At 43.6% G+C, this 6688-nt stretch overlaps 1 pseudogene; it reads left to right on the top strand.

The window, feature by feature from the left end:
- The first annotated feature begins 5803 nt into the window (after positions 1-5803).
- On the top strand, positions 5804-5922 carry LOC134912891 (5S ribosomal RNA; annotated as a pseudogene).
- The last annotated feature ends 766 nt before the right edge of the window (positions 5923-6688 follow it).

The raw sequence follows: 6688 nt of genomic DNA, 5'->3' as shown, positions 1-6688 counted from the left end.
CTGCCGTTGAAGATGGTTTAAGTAAGAAAAGGATAAGCACATGAGGGCTTGAGGGCCCTGCTCTTGAGAGCTTACATTCTAAAGTGGAGGGGCAGACAGACATGGGTGACACAGATGGGGTAGACAGTGAGCGAGGAACTGAGGGTTACAGTAGGATCCATGACTTCCTCACCAGATACATGGGATAAAGATGTCAGAGTTGGTGAGAGGGATGGGGAGGGGTGGTAAGGGATTGGAGGTGGCTGTTTGCCAATGATCTGGTAGGATGCGATGTCCTGACGTATGGAGTCAATCTTGGATGTGAAATAAGTGGCAAAGTCAAGAGCAAAAAATGATGAGGTGGGAGTGGGCAAAGGAGGGAGTTGACAGTGGAAAAGAGGCATCGAGGGTTGGAAGACTGGGAGGAAATGAGATTCTTGAAGTATGACTGTTTAGTGAGGGAAAGGGCAACACTGAAGGACAAGGGCATAAGTTTGAACTGGAGGAAGTCTGCCTTCAAGTATGATTTCCACCACTGTTGTTCAGCAGTACGTGAGCATTTATGAAGATATCTGGTTCATTTGGTGTGCCAGGGTTGAGCTTCCCTGCAGTTACCGCCAGTGGCGTAAGTTCGTCCCAGTTGCCCAGAGGCAAGTTCATCCTAGTTGCCCCCTCTATATTTAGATAAATATATGTATGTATGTGTGTGTGTGTGTGTGTGTGTGTGTGTGTGTGTGTGTGTGTGTGTGTGTGTGTGTGTGTGTGTGTGTAATACCCAGGATTAGAACACATGACCTGTTACACTGACAGCAGACACTTTACTGGTGGAGCTATTTTCTCCTATACAGGAAGCATGAGAATTGTAACTATATGAAGTTATGTGTAATTGTCAGAGAAGTAACTTCATATAGTGAAGATAGCAGCAGCTATCAATTAACTTAATTCAATGGTGTCACAGAATGGAAGGAGAGGTGCCCCCTCCAGAGCAGGAGCCCGGCGGCAGATGACTTTTTTGCCTCCCAGAGTTCTGCCTCTGGTTACCGCACCACAGTTCAGGTTGTACCATCCTGAGATGGCAAACCTGAACTCCATGGAGAAGCGGAAGGCTGAGCTTCCATTCCTTCATGAATCACACTCACCATATTAATGTATGGTGATGGCGATTCAGCCACGGAGTAAGGGTGCCGCTGGGGAAGTCAGGAACTTCCCAATGGTAACCCGCTCTGTGAATAGCCCAAAGCAGAGAAAAACTCTTCTTTCCGCAAAACAGGGCATTTCTTTTCTTTATGACTAGACCCCACGAGAGATAAGTGTTTATGCAGCCCAAGCAGTAGTGACCAATGGCCACATAATCCATAAGTCATCACCATGTTATATATTTAGGATCACTAATGGCATACAGGGCATTATCCCTCCTGTCACAATCCAGGGATGACTTATACATTGCACAGAATTGTGTTCATTTTCATATTCCAAAAATATGATATGGTAGCTATGGGAAAAAAGGCCATTGATGAAATGCAGTCCCATTAGACAGTGGTATTATAGTGCTGGCTTAATAACAGGAATAATATTTGTTATATTTTTCTCCTAAATAGTCTCTAAAGTGTTGATGCTATGCAGTCTACTGCAGGCCACAAGGTTAATTGAAGTCACCCACAAGAGTGACCTCAGTTAACCCTGCAGTCTGCGGTAGACTGCAGGTTTCCACCATAGACTTAAATAGGGACTTTTTTTACCCATTATAGACTATGGGTTCTGCTTGAGTGACAGGCCAAAATTGCACAGCCAATCAGGAGAGCGATATGACTTGGCACTCCCTGATTGACTGGCTGGTCTCCAGGGGAAGTCATTTTGAAAAAGGGGATTCATGTGTACACATGGATCCCCTTACATCTGGTGGATTGTTGTTGTTTTTTTGCGCTTTATTTTTTAACCCCTGAATGCCTACATGGACCTAAGAAGACCGGTCTACACTGGATATTAGGTATTTATTTATTTTTTTCCAGGTAATCTATGGATTTCTACAGGAGAAGTGGACGTGAATGGCTACGAGGGATGTATGTAAATATATGTGAGTGTGTATGTATGTTTAATTAAATATATACTGTGACTGTGTGTGTGTGTGTGTGTGTGTGTGTGTGTGTGTGTGTGTGTGTGTGTGTGTTGTCTTTATTTTAATATTTCTTTTACAGGTGGAACTACAGATACTAGTGGGCCCTTTAATGCCCAGCATGCTGGTACTTGCAGTTCTCCAAGTACCAGCATGCGGAGGAGGCCTGCTGAAACCTGTAGTTCCACAGGTAAAAGACAATATTTAATCTTCATTTTACACATTGGCAATCAGCCCAGCATCCAACGGCAACAGGTACTGAGGACAGCCTTGGCTTCAACCCTAGCCCTTGGGTGCCTGGAGAGGGGAAGCCCTTTATTGGGGTGTCCTCACTCCCCCAGGGAAACCCCAGCCAGGGCTGACTAGCTGTGTGGGGGGAAAAGGGGGGGGGGGGCGATGATGTGTCTGCAGGGACCAATATAAACGTGTTCCACTGGCTGCGGCATTACCTCCCTGGCTAGTGGAGCCCAGAGCTGGTATAAAAAATACGGGTGACCCTTATGTCTTTCACCCCCATATTCTTGGAACCGGTACTGGTCAAGAGTATGGTGCTGTTTGTTGGAATATGTCAGGACCAGCTCAAATGGCTGGTTATGCTTTGGGGGGGGGGGGGGGGGTCTGCACATTTGTTTTTTCTTTTTAAACTGTTTTCTTTTTTTACAGACAGAAGCTGCTTCCTTCAAACTCTCCAGCCAGAAGCTGGTCTGTTTATTGGAGAGATTTAGGTAATGTTTTTTTTAACATTGCTCGAGTTGTATGTTTGCAATTAGAAAACATCTGGATGCGAGTTTTTCCTTTGCGAGTTTTGAGATTGCAGGAAACATGCGAGTTTGCATGATTTCGCACCCCATTGCATTGGTCGAGTTTGCAAAATGTGCAAGTTTAGCGCTAAAATCAAATATTTGTACAAACTCGCACCTCATTACATCCCACCGAAAGTAGCAACCTGTCATTTTTCAAACACAGCCTGTAACGTTACAGTTGGGAGCTGAAAGGCTGGTACTTTGGGGGTAATTCCAAGTTGATCGCAGCAGAAACTCCTGCTGCGATCAACTTGGAATTACCCCCTTTATCTCCATCCACTTTATCTCTCTCCAAGGCTTAGTAAATAGACCTCTAAACTTGCATAGATAGGAAAGTGCAAAAGAGGCTTTTGTAGCAACTGGTTTCTCATAAAATATGTAATCTTTTATGTACTGCATGTTTTAATGTCTCAAACATTTAAGGAGGTTTTATTATTTATGTGTTTCGTTTTTAATCAGAATGCAAAAGTATATATATATATATATATATATACAGTGTATATATATATATATATATATATATATATACAGTTATATATATATATATATATATATATATATAATATCGGGGTACCCCCAGGAATCAATTATTCCAACATACTCCTGTACATATGGGCAGCACTCCAAGCACTTAAGCGTGCTTGCACACAGCACTACAAAATCAATGTTTCAGATCCTTTATTGATACATTCTGATGAAAGATGTCTCATTAAAGCATCTGAAGCATTGACTTTCAATACTGCGTCTGACCAAGGGCATAGCTACCATAGGTGCAGGGAGTGCAGCTGCTATGGGGTACAGAGCTGAGAGGGGGCCACCTTCCCTGTCAAAGTTACACGTGTTATGGGCCTAATTCTGAGTTGATCGCAGCAGGAACTTTGTTAGCAATTGGGCAAAACCATATGTACTGCAGGGGGGGCAGATGTAACATGTGCAGAGAGAGTTATATTTGGGTGGGGTTTGTTCAAACTGAAATCTAAACTGCAGTGTAAAAATAAAGCAGCCAGTATTTACCCTGCACAGAAACAAAATAACCCACCCAAATCTAACTCTCTCTGCAAATGTTATATCTGCCCCCCCTGCAGTGCACATGGTTTTGCCCAACTGCTAAAAAATTTCCTGCTGCGATCAACTTGGAATTACCCCCTATATACATTTTTTGCCATTGGGTGGTACGTAGAGGTCCTTTCAAATTTTTTCCTTGGGGCCTGCAATATATCTAGGAATGCCCCTGGACCTGCTCACTGTAGTGTGGTATAAAATGAACTGGAGGGCATTTTAATGTTATATCATATGGGCCAGGGCACTGTAATGATGCACAATATGAACGGGGAGCACTATATATCATAATGTGAATTGGGGGTACTGTGCGGCATAATGGGTACTGGCAGCTCTGCAATGTGACATAGGGTGAACTTAAGCACTACTACGATTCATAAAAGAAACTAGGGCACTATTATGAGGCATAATATTAAATAAAGCTCTACTATGGTTCAGAAAATGAACTGGGGCACTATTATAGGGCATAAAATTAACAACTGCTGCAGAGAAGTGTCTCTCTAGAAGCATTGAGACCGGGCCTCTTCCAAATGTTGCTATGGGGCCCACAAAGTTCTGGCTACTCCCCTGCGTGTGAGCATGTTTATGTCTGTGGAGTGCCGCCCATACTTTATGTCAAAGGCTACGGGGGTAATTCAGACCTGATCGCTGCTGTGCGTTTTCGCACAGTAGGCCATCAGGTCATAACTGAGCATGCGTATGCAGCGCAACGTGCAGACGCGTCGGACAACATTGGAAGTGAACAAGCCCGCAGGACGGGTGAAACGCGTTTTCCAGCATGAACTATTCCAGCATGAACTATTCCAGCATGAACTAAGGACCTAAGGAGTACTTTCTGGCTACTGTGATACGGAGACTGACCCAGGGACCTGGGCAGGGACCGGTACACCTTTTGTTTATTCATCTGACCTTACATACCAACGCAGCAATCCTGCACTTTTTACACCTATTTTTCGACCCTAATTAGAGTGGTCCAGGGATCTGGGCAGTGACTGTTATATATTTTTTTCAGCTACATTATTATATATTTTTTCAGCCACTAGGGCACTTTGACATTTTATGTTTTCTGGTTTTTACAACCTTTTTCTGAATAGCTCTGCATAGGGATTCAAGACAGGCAATTGTATAAGCATTTGGGTTAATCAGCACCTGTTAGGGCCTGTTTGCCCCCCCCCCCCCCCCCCCCTTACTTGATGTATTGAAAAGAGGGTTATTGCTAAACATACCCAAGATTGTGAACTATTCTAACCTATGCATAGTATGTTTCGCAATTAGGCTGGATAACATAGATCTGCAGCCCTGCATGGGTACCACTAAGACCTATTTAGGTTAACCTAGGGATCTGGGCAGGGACTAACATATTGTCATCTTCTTTAGTCATTTGTCAGCCATCAATATATACGGATACTGTTGGTCTACTGGCTCTATTAATTCTCTTTCTGCAAGTTATACATAGTGATTTGATGCAGTATATGTGAGAGTAAGTGAGCTAATCGGTACCCATCAGGGCCTGTGTACCATTTCTTTGTTTGTCTGCATTTAGGGTGACTGCCAAATATATCTAAATATTGCCAGTCACTCTGTCCTACGCATAACTACTCCATTTTTGACAGGATTCTGGTTTGATACCAATGCTGACACCCGTCACAGTCCCTATTCAGTCCTTTTCTCCTCTTCTTTACCTTTTTCTCTTTGTCTTTCCACTCTAACATATCTGCGGACTCTCATCTTTGATCCACAGATTTATCCTATGCCTAAAGTAGACAGCAGATCCGCCACCTTTCTGTCTCTCTCCCAAATCTTCCTTAGGTGCACTCTCATTGGTATGTTGGCTATAGTAGGCCCAAGAAATTACTACCATACCCCACCGACAGAGCCCGATCTCGTCCGATCTTGGAAGCAAAACGGTGGTGGGCTGGGTCAGTATCTGTGAGGGGGACCCTAAGAGAATACCTGGTGTTGTAATTCATGACCTTCTCGACTATAAACCAACAGCAGGATCACCACATTTTCCTTCAATCATTTCTTTTGCTCATTCTTATATTTGACTCAGAATACTCCTCCTAAGTACCGTCTTCCTTGATATGTTACAGATCTGACAAGTGTCAATACAATCAAGGATCTATACTCCTTACAATAGTCCAGTTCACTGACCTCTGGAGGTCTTATTAACACAAGCTGAGCTTGTGCTGGTTGGATAGGATTAGGGTGTAGAGCCAGAGTGTCTACTAGAGATGTGCACTTGAAATTTTTCGGGTTTTGTGTTTTGGTTTTGGGTTCGGTTCCGCGGCCGTGTTTTGGGTTCGACCGCGTTTTGGCAAAACCTCACCGAATTTTTTTTGTCGGATTCGGGTGTGTTTTGGATTCGGGTGTTTTTTTCAAAAAACACTAAAAAACAGCTTAAATCATAGAATTTGGGGGTCATTTTGATCCCAAAGTATTATTAACCTCAAAAACCATAATTTCCACTCATTTTCAGTCTATTCTGAATACCTCACACCTCACAATATTATTTTTAGTCCTAAAATTTGCACCGAGGTTGCTGGATGACTAAGCTAAGCGACCCTAGTGGCCGACACAAACACCTGGCCCATCTAGGAGTGGCACTGCAGTGTCACGCAGGATGTCCCTTCCAAAAAACACTCCCCAAACAGCACATGACGCAAAGAAGAAAAAAAGAGGCGCAATGAGGTAGCTGTGTGAGTAAGCTAAGCGACCCTAGTGGCCGACACAA

Source organism: Pseudophryne corroboree, chromosome 4 (assembly GCF_028390025.1).
Source record: "Pseudophryne corroboree isolate aPseCor3 chromosome 4, aPseCor3.hap2, whole genome shotgun sequence".
Taxonomy (NCBI): Eukaryota; Metazoa; Chordata; class Amphibia; order Anura; family Myobatrachidae; genus Pseudophryne; species Pseudophryne corroboree.
The sequence above is the reverse complement of the archived record's forward strand: the minus strand, read 5'-3'. Positions and strand labels throughout refer to the sequence as shown.